Source organism: Carassius gibelio, chromosome A4 (assembly GCF_023724105.1).
Source record: "Carassius gibelio isolate Cgi1373 ecotype wild population from Czech Republic chromosome A4, carGib1.2-hapl.c, whole genome shotgun sequence".
Taxonomy (NCBI): domain Eukaryota; kingdom Metazoa; phylum Chordata; class Actinopteri; order Cypriniformes; family Cyprinidae; genus Carassius; species Carassius gibelio.
This window is the reverse complement of record NC_068374.1, coordinates 29,859,702-29,879,652: the sequence shown is the minus strand read 5'-3', so window position 1 is coordinate 29,879,652 and position 19,951 is coordinate 29,859,702. Positions and strand designations below refer to the sequence as shown.

Below are 19,951 nucleotides of genomic sequence, written 5' to 3'. Positions count from 1 at the left end.
TATATCTCAAGCATGTGCGTTCAGATCAGGATTGCCAGGTTTTCAAAACAAAACCTGCTCAATTACTTCTAAAAACTAGCCCAATCACATTTTGTTCCCGGCGATAAAATAAACACTTTTTGGTGGGTTTGCCTCGGTAAAATTTGCATTTTAGGGGATATACATCATGTTATTTGTGTTGGGGTCGCTTCATTCCGGGGACATGAAAAACAACCGCAGACGTGGCAACACTGGTTGTCCTTCACTACACAGAGCTATTCATTGACAATCTACATAAAATCGCTTTCAAAATCGGAGGTGTTTCTTTGTCGATTTTGAAAGCGATTTTGTGTAGCTTGTCAGTGGACTATGGCTCTGTGTAGTAAATAATGCTCCATCTGAACCAGTATTGCCAAGTCAGCGGTTGTTTTTCATGTCCGCGGATTGAAGCGACCCCAATACCAATAACATGATGTTTAGCCCCTAAAATGCAAATTTTACCAAGCCCAAAAAACGTGTATTTTAACCCCGGGAAGCAATTTTTCATCGGGGAACCTCCTGGAAAAGCGATTGGGCTAGTTTTGAGAAGCAAGTGGGCAGGATTTGTTTTGAAAACCTGGCAACCCTGATCTGAATGCACGTGCTTGAGATGTGCTTCTAATCACAGGAGCACCTTTACGAGATGAATCAAAATCGCACTCAATTTTTAGCACAGCCCTAATCAACAGACAATGATTAATTTTTTTCAGAACCATGTTTATTTGAACCAGAATACACAGATCAAGTACTCAGGAGCGATGGAGGAAGCATCTGCTGCAGCAGCACGTCTTCAAGCCTCAGAGAAACAGAGATCTCTTCAAAATTGGTGGTGTTTTAGTAGCAAGTGCTGTGAGATGCCAACAGAAGTGGACAGCATACTGTATGTTGTCACGAATGGAACATAGCAATGCCACAACTACAAGACAACGAGGAGTACATTGACAGTATCACATTACACACCTGCCTGACTGAAGATCCTGAGTTTTCTCCACTGTTGAGCCACAGCGTTTTGCATGTTGTGTTTAATTTGCCACGTATAAACTGGAGGCGACATCCAAGGCCCTCAGATCACTTGGACGTGGTTGTGTACAAGAGGTAAAAACTTTATAAATACTTTTCATTTTCTCACAAAAACCATTCGTTTCATGTCTTAGGCCATCAATGTGTACTTACGATGGGGAATTGTATAATTTGGACTTCTCTGTGCATGCTCTTTGAGGTGGTGACCATAGACCTGCATTATATGAGTGACAGACAAGAACGGTTTAAACTAAAAATATCAAAATTTAAACTACTGCGGAAACAAAGTCACCTACATCTTGGATGCCCTTGAGGTAATAAATAATGGACATTTTGCTGATTCTGAAAGGGGGACACAAACACTGGTACACAAACAATGCAGCTTATATTCAGCATCAAAACCTGAACCTAAACACAGATAATACAAGAACTGTTGACTTCTGTAAGTCTGAATACTTCACTTATACAAACTTACTAGAATCTTTTCTCATTTCTCATGACTAATTTTAATGAATTTTACATTTTAATCTCACTGTTTCTGAATAAATGCATAATATAATTGTAAGTGGATTCTACTAATTTTGTTATTTCATTTTAAAATATGATTACACAATATATTTACATTTATTAATTTAGCAGACGCTTTTATCAAAAGTGACTTACAAATGAGGACAGTGGAAGCAATAAAAAATAACAAAAAGAGCAATGATATATAAGTGCTATAACAAGTCTCAGTTAACTTAACACAGTACATGTAGCAAGGGCTTTTAAATAATATAATAAATAAAGAAAACATATAGAATAGAAAAAGAATCGAGCAAGCTAGTGTTAGAGGTCTTATGTACACACACACACACACACACACACACAATTGCATAATAAATGAAAATAAAATAGAAAACAAAAAGATTTTTTAAGAATATAATCAGAATAGTGAGTGCTAAAGTTAGAGGGTCAAATAAAGATGGAAGAGATAGGTTTTAAGCTGATACTTGAAGATGGCTAAGGACTCAGCTGCTCGGATTGAGTTGGCAAGGTCATTCCACCAGGAGGGAACATTTAAAAGTTTAAAAGTTAAAAAATGTAAAAGTCAGTAAAAGTGACTTTGTGCTTCTTTGGGATTGCACAATCAAGCTCGTTCACTTGCAGAATGCAAGCTTCTAGGGCACATAAGTCTGAAGTAATACATTTAGGTAAATGGTCCAAGAACTTAGCCCTGAGGCACCCCAGTAGTTAGATGTTGTGACTTGGACACCTCACCTCTCCAAGATACTTTGAAGGACCTATTAGATACGCAAGACTTAAACCACTGAAGTGTGGTTCCTGAGATGCCCCTTTGCCAGTACGGTTGATAGGAGGATCTGGTGGGTAACCGTGTCAAAAGCAGCCGACAGATCAAGCAGGATAAGTACTAAAGATTTGGATTCCGCTCTTGCCAGTCTTAGGGATTCAACAACTGAGAGCAAGGCAGCCTCAGTTGAATGTCCACTTCTGAAGCCAGATTGGTTGCTCTCAAGGACGTTGTTGTATGTGAGAAATGTAGAGACTTGGTTGAACACAGCTCGTTCAGTTGTTTTTGCAATGAAAGGAAGAAGGGAAACTGGTCTGTAGTTCACTAAAAGAGATGGGTTGAGGGTGGGTTTCTTAAGTAGTGGAGTTATACGAGCCTGTCTAAATGATGAGGGAAAAACACCAGTGTGGAGGGATGTGTTAATGATGTAAGTGAGTGCAGGTACAACTGCAGGAGAAATGACTTGAAGGAGATGAGATGGAATAGGATCAAGCGGACAAGTAGTAGGATGATTAGAAAGGATGAGTTTGGAGAATTCTGCCTCGGAGAGTGAAGAAAAGGATGTAAATGAGTGTATGTTTGCTGGTGATATGAGCTTGACTGGTTGTGTTGTGAAAAATTGTGCACTGATGTTTTTAATTTTATTAATAAGAAACGTGGCAAAGTCGTCAGCTATTAGAGATGAAGCAGGAGGGGGAGGAGGAGGACAAAGAAGTTAGGAAAATGTTTTAAGCATGCGAGAGTTAGATTAATTGTTAATTTTGTTATGGAAGTATGTCATTTTAGCAGTGGAGACATTAGCAGTAGGTAGGAATGCGTGATGACGTAACATGCCATAATCAGTGCCATTGTTCGAGTATTCTGTTTTTTGCTTAAAAAATAAACGAGACACGCATTAGTGTGCTCAAAGTGAGAAGTTGTCCCTTGCAAATTACTGCAATGCCCACACTGGTGACCCCGACATTAGTCTGCTGGACGTATCCAGAGACACGACGCGATCATGACCGAGAACGCTGTCACCCTCAAACTCCCTGAATTCTGGGAATCGTCAGCATCGGCATGGTTCGCCCAGACTGAAGCGCAGTTCGCATTGCGTGAGATCACCGTGGATATGACAAAATATTACTACGTTTTGTGTCTGCTCTCGGAAATTCAACAGCATCCAGAGTGGTGAGCCTTCTTACGAATCCTCCCAAAAATGGGAAGTATACGGCATTTAAAGCCCACCTGTTGAAAACTTTTGAACTGTCAGACGCTGAGAGAGCCAGCAGAATTTTCTCACTTCAAGGACTGGGTGACAGCAAACCGTCTGAGCTCATGGACCGTATGCTGGATCTTTTGGGCGTACACAGACCTGATTTTCTTTTCATCCAGCTTTTCTTGCGTCAGCTGCCTTCCCAAGTGAGAGCTGCATTAGCCAACACCACAATCACTGACTGTCGTAGTCTAGCTGAAGAGGCTGATAAATTTTTCCTGGCAAGTCAGGGACATTTTGCGGTCGCGCTTTTTCCCGCGCACATCTCTTCAGTGATTTTTTGTGTGCACATGGACTGTTGTCGGACGTAAAGAACCGCCGTCTGATTGATGCTGTCACGTTTTGTTCTTATTCATGCACGCTCAGCGAAGCGGACTCCATATGACTGTCTAGCATGCTCTCAGCAGGATGATTTCCAATGTCTATTGGCCAGTTTCCCAGCCCTCACTCAGCCCACTTTCTCTTCATCTACTGTGAAGCATGGTGTGGAGCACCATCTCGCCACTACTGGTCCACCCGTCTATGCCCGCGCTCGGCGCCTCGACCTGACCAAGCTTGCCGTTGCAAAGGCTGAGTTTGCAAACATGGAATGCCTGGGCATAGTACGCCGATCCGACAGCCCGTGGGCATCACCCCTTCACATCGTCCCCAAACCTGGCGGTGGCTGGTGCCCGTGCAGCGACTACCGGTGGCTTAATGAGGCAACGGCACCTGACTGATACCCAGTCCCGAACATACAGGATTCAGCACACCTGGCTGGCAAGGTGATTTTTTCCAAGGTGGACCTTGTCCGGGGATATCATCAGGTGTCGGTACACCCACTGGACATTCCCAAAACGGCAGTGATCATGCCGTTTGGTCTGTTTGAGTTCCTGTGCATGCCGTTCGGCCTTGAAAGCGCCACCCAATCTTTCCAGCGCCTCATGGACTCTTGTTTTGCGGGACCTGCCTTTCCTTTTTGGGTACTTGGATGAAATCCTGGTAGCGAGCACATCCAAGTCTCAGCACCTGGCTCACCTCCGAACCCTTTTTGAGCGGCTTAGCCACCATGGACTAATTGTTAACCCTGCCAAGTGCCAGTTCGGTCTCTCCACCATCGACTTTCCTAGGACACAGAGTCACTAAGGACGGGGCTGTTCCTCTCCCATCAAAGGTGGAGGCAGTCATACAGTTCCCACACCCACTCACTGTCAAATCCCTACAGGAGTTCCTCGGCATGGTGAATTTTTATCACCGCTTCATCCCTCGAGCCACTCAGCTCATGGACCCTTGCACAAGGCTTTAAAAGGTTAACCCAAACACGCTGTGGACTGGACTGAGAGCAGAGTCAAGGCTTTTGATGCCACTAAAGCAGCATTAGCGAACGCCACCATGCTGGCGCATCCTTCTCCTACAGCCCCCATTGCCATCACCTCGGACGCCTCTGATTATGCTGTTGGTGCGGTTTACGAGCAGTGGGTAGGTGGGGCCTATCGTTCCCTCGGGGTGGAGGCGTCAAGTTTTTGATGCCATCCATGGTCTCTCCCACCCAGGTGCGAAAGCTTCACAGAGGCTTGTTTCAGCAAAGATTGTGTGGCACGGCCTCAAGAAGGATGTAAAGGACTGAGCTAACACCTGTGTTGAGTGCCAATGGGCCAAAGTACACCGCCACACTAAAGCCCCATTAGAAACATTCCCGGTTCCTGAGAGGCGTTTTGACCACATAAACGTGGACCTGGTTGGTCCTCTGCCCTACTCTAAAGGTTTCACATATTTGTTAACCATGGTTGACAGGACCACCCGCTGGCCTGAGGCTGTGCCACTGACATCGGGGGCATCTGTCGAGATGACACTGGCATTTATTGGCATCTGGATTGCCCGTTTCGGCACCCCTTCGGACATTTCCTCTGACCGAGGTGCACAGTTCACGTCCAAGCTTTGGGACGCTGTTGCACAGAGCCTCGGAGTGAGACTCCACCGCACGACTGTATATCACCCGCAGGCTAACGGACTCTGTGACCGTTTTCATAGATCGATGAAGGCTACCCTGCGTGCCAGCCTCAAAGACAGCAACTGGGTCGACAAGCTGATGCTGGGTATCAGGACTGCACCAAAGGAGGACCTTCAGTCCTCATCCACGGAGCTTGTTTATGGACAGCTGCTGTGAGAACCAGGGGATTTTGTCCCTAGCACCACAGTTCCCTGGTCTGCCACTCTCCAGCGGTCTACTCTACTGGATAATGCGAGGTTTTTTGCACCTGTCCCTACTTCCTGTCATGGCCTCCCTCAGTCGCACATCCCCACTGGACTTCAAACAGCCGACTATGTTTTCATTCGCCACAATGCCCACAGAGGACCGCCCTACGATGGCCCGTTCCGGGTTTTGGAGACAAGGGACAAACACTTTGTGGTTGACAGGGGTGGCAAACCGGAGCGACTCTCCATTGACCGCCTTAAACCAGCTCATTTGGACGTGGCCAGGCCCATTGACCTGGCCCAGCCCCCACGATGCGGACGGCCTCCTGCTCTGCCCCCACCCAGTGCTCCCACCACACCCAAGCCTCCCACACCCCATGCCCCTCACCCGGGTAATGACGGTACACCAGCTGCAGTTGGGTCTCCTCGACCTCCGGTACAGCGCAGTCGCTGTGGCCGGTTGATAAGCCCACCCCCACCCCCCCTTTGACAGTTGGGTTTTTCTGATATGGTGAATTCTGGGGGGACATGTGTAGTGAATGTGACAGACATAATTCACCATTGTTAAGTGTAGTTCTGTATACTGTGTTTTGCATAACTGTTCAGGGATCGTGGTCCCTTTAAATGTTCGGAATGCGTGATGACGTAACATGCCGGTCAGCGCCATTGTTCGAGTATTCTGTTTTTTGCTTAAAAAATAAACGAGACACGCATTCGTGTGGTCCAAGTGAGAAGTTGTCCCTTGAAAAATACTGCAATTCCCCATATATATATAATGTAATTATACATACATATGGAAATATAGAAATCAATTTGAGTATTGAAAAGCACCTTATCTGTGTCACAGTCTTCAGCTGGTGTGCCGGGAGGGCCACCATATGTGAGTGTTGTGTTTGTTGGCGCCATGTGCTCTGTCCTGTCTATTTTCTTACCCCACCTATCTTGTCACTTCATTAATGTTTTAGTTGCTCCACCTGTGTTTCTCCCTTGCTCCCGGACTCATTACCTTCACTCTGCACAGCTGTTTCATCCACTCACACACTTACACACACCTGGTGCCCATTGTCAATGAGTATATATTCTCCACTCTCACAACCACTGGCTGTCTGGCTGGATTAATTGCATATGTTTTCATGTCATGTCAGCTGCTTCTGCTCTTGTCCCTGTGATTTGTTTCCGTTTCGTTTTTTTGCCTTGTTGGCCTTTTTGTTCTCATTAAAGTAATAATTTCAATTTCAATTCATTTTTTTTTCCTAATGAATAAAGTTCAAGAAATATCTTACCGTTAAGCATTACTTACAAAAATGTAAGAATATCATTGAGACATCCTGCTCTTTTTGTGAATCTTTGCCTGAAATGATAAGTCATTTGATTAGGGATTGTCTTTTTACTCCGTACGTTTGGAGTAATATTAATGGTTTAATTAATTAGAAAAGTATGCATACATGCATGTGATGTTTCTATGATTTTTTTTATTATTTATTTTTTTGTAATTAAAATTAAAATATGGTCAAAATGAATTTCTTTATTTTGTTTATTGTTAAGTTTTACCAGGGATAGACACTGTCGGCCCTGGAGTGCTGATGTCCTGTAGAGTTTATCTCAGACCCTAATCTAACACACCTGACATTTTAATATATTGTAGAAAAAGATTATATAATAACAAAAATGCACAGTCATCATCTCACGCTGTGACCATCAAGATGAACCTCCAGCAGCAGAGAAACTACTGCTACCTACCAACATAAATTTTCCTGTACAAGTACAAATAGTGCTTTGAGTCTATATATTAATAGGTAAATTATGCTCTCGTAAAATTGAAAATAAAATGTAATGTCTTTAAAGTCTGTACACAGTCATTGTTATTTGTCTGATTAGGTTATAACGTGTGTATTGTATTTCCTAACTGAGTAACATCTGTTTCAGACTCATCAAGACTAAAAGCTAATTCTATGGCGTTTCCATAAAGTTAACGTGTTGTAAGTAATTATTAATTTAACCAACATTTAAATCATGAACTGGTTCAAAATACATACTGTAAACAAAATTACTGAAAAACTTGCAGTTAGCCTACTGAACTAATTAAAACAATATTACAAAATAATAACATAAGCACAGTGAATAACTGTGCACAGTGTATATGTTACAAAGCATACACTTTTATTCAGATTTCATAATGAGACCTTTGACATTAGTAATACACATGTTAAGATGTCTTGTCCTATCGGCTGATCAAATGTTCGTTACGTAATTAATGTGAATGTAATTTTTTAATAAGCAGGGGAAATTCCCAACATTATACAACCATTTACAGGCTTAGGACGCTTGAATTGTAAGAATGTACAGTGAGAGTTTAGATATAAAAATGCTGACTCGTTAGGTGACGTTTTCTAATAAAATTTATACGATTTACTAATTACTCAGTAGAATATGTGGGAATTCTAGAGCAAAGCAATATGGCAGAGTGGTGGCTTCATTTATTATGAAGTTTCAAACAAAACATTTCTGGCAGAAATTTTAATTGTATAATTCAATACAGAAACATAAAAATACATTAACGAAACACTGTTGGTGTAACAAAACAAATGAAACTTTAAAAGTATTCAGTTTCTTCTTGTTTTCCTGGTTTCTCCTCCACATCATCATAGTCTGTTATTGTAAAACAGGAGGAAATTTATGTATTAATACATACATTAAAATGCATTATAATAAATATTAATATTAGCAGTAAATTTAAATGCGATTTCATGATAACAGAAATTATCATGAAAAAAAATTTGATAATATAAAGTGATTATAAAGACTAAACAAAGGTGTTAATAACATACCAAACATGTCACTCATATACTCTGTGACATTCTTCACATCATCATACTCCTCATGAACACCCTCTGAAATAAATGTGTTTTATTTGATTAATTACATGAGAAGAAACCTATATCGGGGTGTCCAATCCTGCTCCTGAAGGGCCACAGTCCTAACCACAATCAAACACACTTGAACCATTTGATCAAGGTCTTCAGGGTTAGAAACTTGATATGTGTTTTGGGACAAGACAAAGCTAAACTCTGCAGGACACTGGCCCTCCAGGAGCAGGTTTGGTCATCACTGGACTACATACTTTATATGGCATGAAATGTGAAGAAAAATAAGGGGAAAAAATAATTTAAATTAAATCACACACCTGGTTTATCACCGGACAACTGTCGTACAATGACAACATCATCATAGTTTTCTGGTAAGTCATCTACAACAAAAACAGTAAGAAATTAACTGCATCCATCAGTTAAAACACATATATATATTAAAATATGCATTCTACCTTGAAAAAGGTCTATAAACAAACAGGTTTACTGTTCAGAAACCCGAAACCTTATAGAAAGGAAACCCATCAATTAAAGTCACTGACCTGTCATTTTTATTTTTGACCTGTAAATGTTTTAATTTTCTCCATAGTGATGGAAACATTATGGTAGATTTTGCTTAAATTAACATATACAAATGAATAAATGAATGAATTAAACCATATCTAAATTGTGTGTTGAATAGTGAACTGTACATAATTTCTGCACAGAAAATGTTTGCTAAGTAAAGTGCTAAGTGCTTGCTAAGTAAATATTTTTAATTAATTACATGCATTACACAACATACATAGGCTTCTGTATTTAGCAGGTAAGATGTATTTAAAGGGAAAGTTGACCCAAAAATTCAAATTCTGTCATTAATTAATCATCCTCATGTCGTTCCAAGCTTGTAAGACCTCGTTCATCTTCAGAACACTAATTAAGATATTTTTGATGAAAGCTTTCTGACCCTGCTTAGATAGCAATGGAACCAAAATGTTTCCAGGACATTGGTAAAATAGTCCAAGCTACAAGAACACTTTGTTTGCAAAGAAAACAAAAACAACGATTTTATTCAACACTCTTCTCCTCCAAGTCACTGTCCTCTGCCATTATTGAGAGTAGAATGACACATGCGTGTTCCACTGATGTCACATGGACTATTTTATTGATGTCCTTACTGTGTTTCTGGGCCCGGGAACATTTCAGTTGCATTGCTATCTATGAAGGGTCAGAAAGCTCTTTGATTTCATCAAAAAAACAAATCTTAATTTGTGTTCAGAAGATGAACAAAGGACTTACGGGTTTGGAACGACATGAGGGTGAGTAATTAATAACAGAATTTTTATTTTTGGGTCAACTAGCACTTTAATTCATCTAACCTGAAAGGAGCTCATCAGCATCTTCACATCCAGAATGCTGTTCTTCAGAAAGGACACTTCCTCTTATGAAGTAGAACCATTAGACACATTTAGAATCACAAATCTGCCAAAACCCCACTTCCTTTGGATCATTCAGCACTAACTCTATATAATTAAAAAAAAAAACACTCAACGTCCCACAAATGAATGTGTTTTGTTCCACTCATCCCTCAGAATTAAGTGTTTATCATCTTGACCTAAACAATGACACTTCATGACAGACACGATGACACTTACTCACCCCTCTGAGTGAAGAGACTGTTTCTGTGCTGAATCTCCTCATAAACGGTCTCAGACATCGTCCTGTGTCTCCTCTTAGAGAGAGCTGTGAGTGTAGACAGACAAACCTGCTGTCAGTTCACAACACATGACTGATCACACACTGAATAAGACACAATATGACAGTCTCTGGATCTCTCCTACCTCTCCTCATCACTCTGTTCTGCTGAATCAGTATAAGCAGTGGCACTAAGAGCAGTAAAAGCACAACTCCCAGAACAATCACAAGCACTGGGAGAGACACTGGTGGAGGAGTTTGTAAAGAAGCGACTGATGTGGAGCACACTGTAGGAGAAACTGGAGGAGAAGCTGATGATGTTGTGGCAGGAGCAGTGGATACTGACACATCTGACAAAACAGACACAAACACATTAAAGTCATGCAAATACACAAATAGTGACCCTGGACCACAAAAACTGTCATATGTTTTTTTATTTTTTTTTTTATTATTGAGATTTATACATAATCTGAAAGCTGAATAAATAAGCGTTCCATTGATGTTTGGTTTGTTAAGATATGACAATATTTGGTCAAAATACAACAATGTGAAAATCTGGAATGAGAGGATGCAAAAAAAAAATCTAAATATTGAGAAAATCCCCTTTAAAGTTGTCCAAATTCAGTTCTTAACAATGCATATTACTAATCAAAAATCAAGCTTTGGTATATTTACGGTAGGAAATTTACAAAATATCGTAGCACTTTATTTTACAGTCCTGTTCCTCATGTACATACTATGTACTTATTATAGCAATTACAATAACTATGTAATAACTAGGTACTAACCCTGAACCTACCCCTAAACCTAACCCTACCCCATGTAGTTACCTTGCGTTACCAGAACTTTCTTAGATAAATACACTATAAGTACACTATAAGTACATGTTAGTACATGTACTGTAAAATAAAGTGCAACCACATGATCTTTACTTAATATTCGAATTATTTTTGGCATAAAATAAAAATCTATAAATTTGACCCATACAATGTTTTTTTTTATTATTATTATTTAGCTATTGCAAAAAAGATATACCTCAGCGACTGGTTTTGTGTTTCAGGGTCACAACATTATTAACTTTAAAATGAATAATATTCCTGTGTTTGATGTGACCTGCACAGGTGAGTCTAACAAGCTTATTGCGTGAGCAGTCAGTGTGGTTATTCAGGGAGAGATCACAGTCCCACAGGTGAATCTCATTCCCTCTGCACTCGACTTTGTTCATCCACACAACACCTTCACCAGCACCAAAGACTGAATTCCCATCAGCCCTCAGTGCTGCTCCACAACCCAGCTGCCTGCAGACCACCTGAGCATCGCTGATGTCCCACTGATCATCACAGACTGAGCCCCACACAGCGTTATGATACACCTCCAGCCTCCCAGAGCACCGGCCGTCCCCTCCAATCAGTCTGAGAGGAAGATGCTCTGAAATAAAATGTAGAGACTCATCAGTTATCACTTACCAGCCAGACAATCCACAACTATATACTGAATAAAAAGCAGTTAGACATCCATTTATTATTGCTCTTCTTACTAAAACAAAACCTACTCACTTGAACACTGTCTCTGGTGAGGAGATGCTGAACATGTCAGACAACTCTGTGGAGACTCAGGACTCTTTTTCTCTGCGGTTATAGCATGCAAGAATTAACAAACATCTGATTTAGATGGAAACTAAACTTTTATGAAAACTCAACAACAAACAAAACTGTATTTATTTTGCTGAAATAAAATCAATCAAAAATGAAGAAATGTAATTACTATTATATAATTAAAATGAGTCTTACCAAAGCAAGTGTTATTGGCCACCTCATTATCATAACAGTTGTTCTGGCTCCAGGGTAAAGATGGACACTGCCACAATGTCCCATCGTGTTTTCGACAATTAAGATTATCTAACCAATTACGATTAGATCTAAGTCCCTTTGAATATCTTGGTTCACTGCCAGATCTTCCACAGTTCACCTCTTCACAGATCAGATTCGCTGTGTCTCTGTCCATCTGGTTGTAACACACATTTCCCCAGGATCCATTGTAGAAAACATCCACATTCCCTTCACAGCCCTCAGTTAACCTGATCTCTTTAAACTCTACATGGGAAAGTGTGAATTAATACAATTTTATTCAGGTTGTACTAAACCTGTGCTGAAGACAATTCTAATGCATGCTGCAATCACTGACAGCATTTAAAAATATTCCTGGACCCAATATGTTTTTAAATGTAGGATATTTCTTTGAAAAACATTCTGCTTACAGTACTGTTTACCTGAGCACACAACTCCTACATCCTCCTTGTGTTGACAGTCATGTTTTCCCCAGCCTAGAGAAGAGCAGCTCCACAGGGACGTCTCATTCCCCTCACACTCCACCTCATCCAGCCATATGAGTCCAAAACCAGGTCCAAACCAGGCTGGTACCTGCTGGTTACTGAGGGCCACTCCACACTGCAGCTGTCTGCACACCACATGAGCATCTTTAATATCCCAGGAGTCATCACACACTGTCCCCCATGAGCCATTGTGAAAAACCTCCAGCCTCCCTACACAGTCTCCCCCAGGACCCACCAGCCTGATGGACCCCTGACCTGATATTCAGAGATCACATTACAATAATCACATTATTGATCACAAACAACTGAAGAATCTGTCCAGATGTGTATGTTCTCACGGATGCAGGTGATTGACAGCTGTTGTATGGAGCTGCAGTTGAGAGTTCATGAGTTCACACTTACATACAATTGGGAGGGTAAAGTTTAATGCGTATTTGGCGTGCTGTCCGGAGGGAGGGCTCTGAGCTCGGAGTTCGGCCCGAACCCAGAGTACTCCCCCCTACCCTATGTAAGTGGTTTAGGACTAGAAGTGTGGAGAAGGGGTGGTGGGGGGATGCTGCGAGACTGTCAAATGAATTGAGGTGAGACTGCTGTATATATACCTCTTACCATTGATTGCTGAGTGCTCTCCACCTGTGTTAATTATCTGCTCGTGCTTCTCCCGAACTTTGTTAATAAAACATCATTTTGTGGAGATCTGCAGTTCCCCAGATGAGCTTCACTCCCAGAGCACTGGAAGCCCGTCACACACTCATGACTGTGTTCAGGACTGGATGAAGAGGAGCCGGAGAAGTTCAGCACAGAGCCACAGCCCAGCTGTCTGCAGACCACAGAGGATTCAGAGAGACTCCAGGAGTCCAGCAGAACTCTCCTCCAGACCTGATGGATGAAAACTTCCACCTCCCCCTCACACTGTCTCTCTCCAGACAACCGCACCAGACCATCATGAAGAGCCAGAGAGGAATCTGAGTAAAAAAGATCTGAAATTTTACTGAAATTTTACTAAAATACTACAAGTTTGAAAATAAAACGTTTTATATATTAATAAATCAATTTAGAAATAACCTACAAGAACATTAAATTTTCAGTCTAAAATAAATATGTTAAATACATTAGAGATTAAATATTGTATTTCTTATTGAGTCTTTGAGCAGCATAATATCAGTCAATCTTACAGTAATATGGCCTCACCAGAGCAGATGACTCCAACATCTCGTCTATGAGAACATTCAGCTCGACTCCATGAAGAGATGGAACATTCTGAGAGTTTTTTTTTAATTCCCGACACAATCAAACACATCAGCCCAGATTTCACCACTTCCCTCTCCAAACCAGTCTGATCCCACAACAGACAGAGCAATCCCACAATTCAGCTGTTTACAGAGAACACTGGCAGCTCTCATATCCCAGAATGCATCACACACTGTGCCCCATTTACTGAGGAACTGAAGCTCCACTCTTCCAGAACAAGAGTCTGAACTGTTTAACAGCCTGAGAGCAGTGTAACCTAGGCAAAGTAAGGAAAGTTCAGAAAAAAAATTATAAATGTATCTTTAGATTTATCACTTTATATCTTAAATCTAAGACATGACTATCAAAAACAAATGAAGAGATGCTGAATATTTATACTTAACCAGAGCAGATCAGTCCCACAGTGTTGTCACTGGTGCAGTTGTGTTTGTGTGGTGACAATATCGAACAGAATGAAATCTGAGATTCATTTCCTCTGCAGTGAATCTCTTGTGTCCACATCTGAGCGTCTCCTTTGTCAAAAGCAGCTGCTCCCAGCACCTGTACAGGAGCCCCACAGTTCAGCTCTCTACACACAACCTCTGCATCCTGCTGGTCAAAGACAGCATCACACACTAACATCCACATCTGATTATGATATATCTCCAACCTCCCAGAGCAAAGATGAGACCCATCAGAAAGTCTGGAGTGTTTATGACCCGTTTATATTGCATAAAAGTGAGCATTAGGTTAGCTTATTATGTTTAACAGGTTTTGGATGTGGCAAGTTTTACATGCAATTACATTTTTAACACTAAAAGTGTTTCATATATATACACATATACATTTTTGATGGTGTACTGTAAATGATGAAAGTCTTATTATTATTATTATTATCATTATTATTGCATTTCCCAAGATGAAAATTTTTATAATCATCTCCTCTCCTTCATATACAATATCTGCCTAGGCTGCTTCTTTTCATAAAAAATACCTTTGGTCACTTTTCCTTATGTTAAAAAGCAGATTCGAATACTGTTGCGTTCTTATTAGGGGTGTGCACAATCAGTCGATTATTAGATCTGTGATTATTATTCGAAAAAAATAAAAGCAGTATTTGATTTTACTATGTCTTGCCAATGCTGGCCGTAAATGCATGGAATCCATGATAAAGCACGCTAGCTAAAAGTCAGTTATAACTAAATGCACTGGGTGGCGCTGTGGAGCATGTCAACAACAAGATTATTTATTTGATCACAGAAGGTCGTCATCTGCCAACCGATGTTTGGACTTACTTGGATCAAAATTATCTTACAAAATGGAAATACTTTTGTGTTAAAAAAATAGTGTTAAAAACTTGTATTTTAAAAAATAATGTCAAATGGTTTTCTCGTTAAATGTCATATAAATAAATATTTGAATACTCGTTTTTTGGCCCGATGCCAAACTTAATTGACAACCCCTGCCCTATTCCCTTTTGTATTGTAAGGATGTCATGTATAGTGAGGCAAATAGAAGTGTTGCTCCGTTTCGGTCCTTTATTCACAACTGTGCCACATCAAGCGGCATGAACGAACACTCAATGAACGTAGACTCAATGCCGTATATCTCTCATTAGCTACGCATGCCACAAACAGGTATACATTGCTCTATATATTCTCAAACTATCATTACATCTTCCCCTTTTTCAAATAATATTCTGTAACACATGAGAATGTCACAACAACAAACACCAACAAAGATAAGAAACAAACATCTTTCAGTGTCTTCTTTTCTTGTCTTTTAACATCTTATTTAACAATTGTTCAGAACTTAAATCTTCTTTAGAATCACGAATGACTATCTAGGGCAGGGGTGCCCAGCCCTGCTCCTGGCAATCGACTGTCCTGCAAAGTTTAGCTCCAATCCTAATCAAACACACCTGAAGCAACTAATTAAGGTCTTCAGGCTCACATAAAATTAAAGGCAGGTGTGTTTGATTAGGGTTGGAGCCAAACTTTGCAGGACAGTCGATCGCCAGGAGCAGGTTTGGGCACCCCTGATCTGGGGATTCCGGGTAGACTACCAGTCACCCACGTAGAAGCCGAGGATTATTCTGCCTCACGTGGCAATCTATGTACTAACTATGAAATCTTTCATGTATCCCGGCTGTTTAACAACTCTTCCTTTACGCGTAACAACCCTTTTAGGTTGTCCTGGAACTTCTTGTTCTATGTTTTGATCCTGATTATTTGGATATTGTTCAGCTTGTGCCAGTTCCTCATCCACACTTTTCTCTTCATCTGAATCATGTTGGCATGAAGATGGATTGAGGAAGTGTAGATGCTTTCTGTTTCTTCTCAAGTCTCCATTCTTTGTGCAAATTATGTAAGATCTTGGTGTTGTGTGTTTGCATACAACCGTAGCAGTCTTGTTCCATACTTTCTCATTGCCCGTTTTGACTGTAACTGGATCTCCAGGTTTGAGTTCAGGCAACGATCGACAACCATGACGTCTGTCATAATAAAGCTTGTTATTAGCTTTCGCCATGTGGTGGAAAAATTCATTTAACATTGCTTCTGTATGCCTATATATGCATGTGTTTTCTTAGAATTGCTGTGTGGTTAAGAAGGGTGACACCTGGGGGGAAAACAGATGTCTGAGTATGACCTGAGAGGGTCATTGGGCCATAAAGTGGGGGAACAAGGCCTGAGGATGACCTGAGGGGGTCACCTAAGTCCTAAATGTGTGAGAAACCGCCCATAGAGAGTGTTCCTTGTTATGTGTGGAAAGTTACAGCTGTTCAGTCTGTATAACCTTGGAAGCAGCAGAGATATATAAGGTGCAGGACTGCCCTCTTACTGGGTCGGTTTCACTCTGCAGGAACTCAGTGTTGCTGTATGACTGTCTGACCTTCTTTGCAAAGAATAAATGCTTTCTTTTTAATTATACCTGAGAATGAGTCTGTCTCTTATGCTGATGAGAGTTGATTTAAATTTTGCCACAACAGCCATATTGTCGGTTTCTCTCACCTTCGAAAAATCAGGCCACTCAGGCATCAGTTTCTTTTGCGTTTCGGTGCGTTTGGTAATGGGGTATTCATCAGAGGTTCTCTGTGTTGTGCTGGTTTATTTATTCGACAGAAAGCACAGTTCTCTATAGATACCTGGATCTCCTTGCTAATCCCAGGCCAATCCTTTTCTACACTTGACGATCCCCATGTGACCATCATGAAGTTTCCTCTTGACCTCAGCTCTCATAGCACTTGGAACAACGATCCTGTCACTGTAAATCAGAAGATCATCACACACAGACATCATATCCTTCACAGCGAAGTAAGGCTTGACGTGCTCTGGAACTTGTGAAGGATACTTTGGCCATCCCTGTCTAACATACTTTATCACCACTTGCAACTCAGGATCAGTCTTTGTGCTTTCAATTACCTCGTTCATTCGTGAACATGACATTGGCCAGGCAGCTCTAGTGTACTCCTCCAAAGCCGTAATGTCATTCATAAGCTCCACTGAATCCAGATCTGGTGTTGAAGATGGATGTTTAGAAAGAGCATCAGCTCCAACCAGTGATTTACCTGGCACATATTCAGCTTTAGCATTGAACCTCATCAATCGAATCAACAGTCGCTGGCATCTCAAAGGAACCATGTCATTTTCCTTGCTGTTGATGAGCGGAATCAACGGTTTATGATCCGTGTGAATTACAAAACTGTCCAGACCGTACAAGTATTTGGAAAATCTCTCACAAGCCCACACCACGCTGAGACATTCTTTTTCAATCTGTGCGTATTTGGTTTCGGTGTTGGTTAAGGTACGCGAACAGTAAGCTACAGGTCTCCAACATCCATCATGCTGCTGGAAGAGGACTCCTCCTAGTCCATAACTGCTAGCGTCTGCACTTACAATGGTTGGTTTGGAAAGATAGAACTGGTGCTTCAGTCAGGAGCTCTTTGACTCTTGTGAGTGCTTGTTCCTGTGCATGACTCCAAGTCCAAACTGTATCGGCTTTAAGGAGATCATTAAGTGGGCGGGTTGTTTCAGCCAAGCCAGGTAGGTATCGACCTAGATAATGAACCATTCCCAAAATCCTCTTTACTTCTGTCACATTCTTTGGAGGCTGAATATTCAGTATGACCTCAACCTTTTTCTCATCTGGTCTGACTCCACGAGCATCAATGATATGACCCAGAAATTGTATCTGCTTTTGCCTCAAAAGACATTTGTCATCATTGAGTTTCAATCCCGCATCAAAAAGTGTCTTCAAGACCCTCTTTAAACGACAATCGTGAATCTCTGGTGTTTCTCCGTAGATTATTATGTCATCCATGTATGCTGCTGTACCTTCATGGTCTCTTAAGAGGTTATTCATCTCTCTTTGAAATATCTCTGGTGCGCTGGAGATTCCAAAAGGAAGCCTATGAAAGAAATACCTCCCAAACGGTGTTATAAATGTCGTGAATTTAGCACTCTCCTTCTCCAGAGGAATTTGCCAAAATCCACTCGTTGCATCTAGTAGTGAAAACATTGTTGCACCTGACAACTGAGGAAGTATATCATCAAGGGTTGGTAGAATATACCTTTCTCGTTCGACTGCTTGATTTAAACAATTTAGACCTACACATATTCTCACCTGGCCATTCATCCTAGGCACAGGTATCATCGGTGCACACCATTCAGTAGGCTCTTTAATTTCTTCAATCACGCCACACTTCACCATTCTGTTTAGTTCAGCTTTCACTTTAGAAAGTAAGGGAACCAACACTCTCCTGGCTGTCGTAATGGCATATGGGACTGCATCCGCTTTCAGCTTGATTTTCACAGGAGCGGTTCTCAAAAGTCCAACCGACTCACAGGGTGAACTCACGTCGTTAATCCATTGAACTAACCCCAGGGCAGCAGAAACTTCTCGACTCAACAAATTATTAACAGACTGACCTGTTATGACAAAAACAGTAAAGCAGTACTTGTTTCCCTTGTGGTGCGTGCTGGCCTCAAATCTTCCTGAACTTCTTAATTTCCCTCCTGGACAATCCAGTGCTGCATTCACGAACATTAAGTTAGGCCTTGTGTTGAGAGCTTTATAGGTTTGTTCCGATATGACACTAATGTCTGCACCAGTGTCTATATTAAACTCCACATCCGTATCTTGAATCCTCATGGTTATGGACCATGCGTCACTTGAGTCCTTTACTGTGATTGCTCCAAGGAAAAACGAATCTTCGAGCTCGTCCTGCACTACATTTACATCACTAACATGTAGGGTACGACACACAATAGCATAATGGCCTCTCTTACCGCACTTTCGACACTCTGCTCTTCTCGCTGGGCAGTTGACGCTCTTTGGATGTTGTTTGCCACAACGCATGCATTTCCCCTCAATTGGGTCATTTAATTGTGTGTTTTTCTGGCTATTTGTTCTCTGTGTCCATTTTCTCTCTCTGCTTTCTGGCTTGAACGCTCCTTTTGGTCGAAATGATGCACTGTGCTTTCTCCGTACGACTTCATTGAATGCTGTAGAGCCATTCTGTTCGGAAACGTGACTTTTTATCTGTTCCGATTGCCGTGTGTGCCTACATGCTCTCTCAAGCGACAAGTCAGACATCATTTGTAATCTTTGGGACATCACTTTATCCAGAACACCAATCACCAGTCTGTCTCTTATATTTTCACTTTTATCTTCTCCAAATGCGCATGTTTCAGCCAGTTCATGTAAGGTACGAATTAATTCTTCCACGCTTTGACCTTGCTTTTGAACACGCTGATAAAATCTCGCCCGTTCATGTATCACGTTGACTTTAGGCACAAAGTAATTGTTCAGCTTTTCTAAAACTATGTCGTACCTATTCTCGTCACCATCCGCTGCATACACAAATGTATTGATGATGTGTTCTGCCTCCTTCCCGAGAGAATATAAAAGCGTACAAACCTGAACTTCTCCCGACTCTTTGTCCAGCTTCGTGGCTATTCAGAATCTGTGTAAACGCTGCTTCCATTCAGGCCAGAGCTCGGGATGACTGAAGTCAAAACTTTCGGGTGGAGAAAACTTTGCCATGTTGACACTTTGACTTCTTACACCATGTAATGTTAGGATGTCAT

General features: G+C 41.2%; 1 protein-coding gene, 1 long non-coding RNA gene and 1 pseudogene across 2 annotated transcripts in view; all 3 read right to left on the bottom strand.

Annotated features, from left to right (window-relative positions):
- Window positions 1–19,951, bottom strand: part of LOC127976399 (scavenger receptor cysteine-rich type 1 protein M130-like) — a 226,170-nt gene that overhangs the window by 165,869 nt on the left and 40,350 nt on the right. The window lies entirely within an intron of this gene.
- LOC127976441 (uncharacterized) lies at window positions 8,030–10,242 on the bottom strand. Its single transcript, XR_008157790.1, has 4 exons — window positions 9,985–10,242; window positions 8,944–9,006; window positions 8,588–8,650; window positions 8,030–8,408 (listed from the first exon to the last, which is right to left on the bottom strand). It is a non-coding gene; the product is annotated as an uncharacterized LOC127976441 (long non-coding RNA).
- LOC127976334 (scavenger receptor cysteine-rich type 1 protein M130-like) overlaps window positions 13,084–19,951 on the bottom strand; it is a 65,116-nt pseudogene continuing 58,248 nt past the window's right edge.